Below are 501 nucleotides of genomic sequence, written 5' to 3'. Positions count from 1 at the left end.
GTCTCGGGCATTGCAAATACCTTTGAGAAACTCAAAAGATATGGGAACAATAATAATCAGCATATTAAAGCGAGAGAGATCTCTGTTTGTCATCCATCTATGCCCATGCTGAAGTAGAGAATACGTACCGTGTTCTCAGTTGCAATACGAAATCGACCATGGATGGAGAGACCAGCTCCACCTCCCATGAAGATACCATTCAAAATTGAAACCTATAATTTCAAAACGAATTAATGAATGAACTTATTATATACTTTTGAGTAATTCACTAAAAAAGATAGTGTGCATGTTGAGTTAGACCTGAGCTTTTCTATACGTGGCCATAACATAGTTGAGCATGTATCCCTCTGCGAAGATATCAGCAGAGAGTCTCCAATTTCCTAGTCCACGTAAAATAGAGAAAAGAGTGTGAAAGTAAGGAAAAGGAAATAGAATGATTGTCATAGGTAGATAGGATAATGATATACCTTGTACGATGTTACGAACAGTAGGTTTAACGTC

General features: G+C 37.3%; 1 long non-coding RNA gene across 1 annotated transcript; it reads right to left on the bottom strand.

Annotated features, from left to right (window-relative positions):
• Nucleotides 1-501, bottom strand: LOC104774892. Its single transcript, XR_765569.1, has 4 exons — nucleotides 468-501; nucleotides 301-380; nucleotides 129-212; nucleotides 1-20 (listed from the first exon to the last, which is right to left on the bottom strand). It is a non-coding gene; the product is annotated as an uncharacterized LOC104774892 (long non-coding RNA).

Source organism: Camelina sativa, unplaced genomic scaffold (genome assembly GCF_000633955.1).
Source record: "Camelina sativa cultivar DH55 unplaced genomic scaffold, Cs unpScaffold06525, whole genome shotgun sequence".
In the NCBI taxonomy this organism is placed as follows: Eukaryota; Viridiplantae; Streptophyta; class Magnoliopsida; order Brassicales; family Brassicaceae; genus Camelina; species Camelina sativa.
This window is presented reverse-complemented; position numbering and strand designations above follow the sequence as displayed.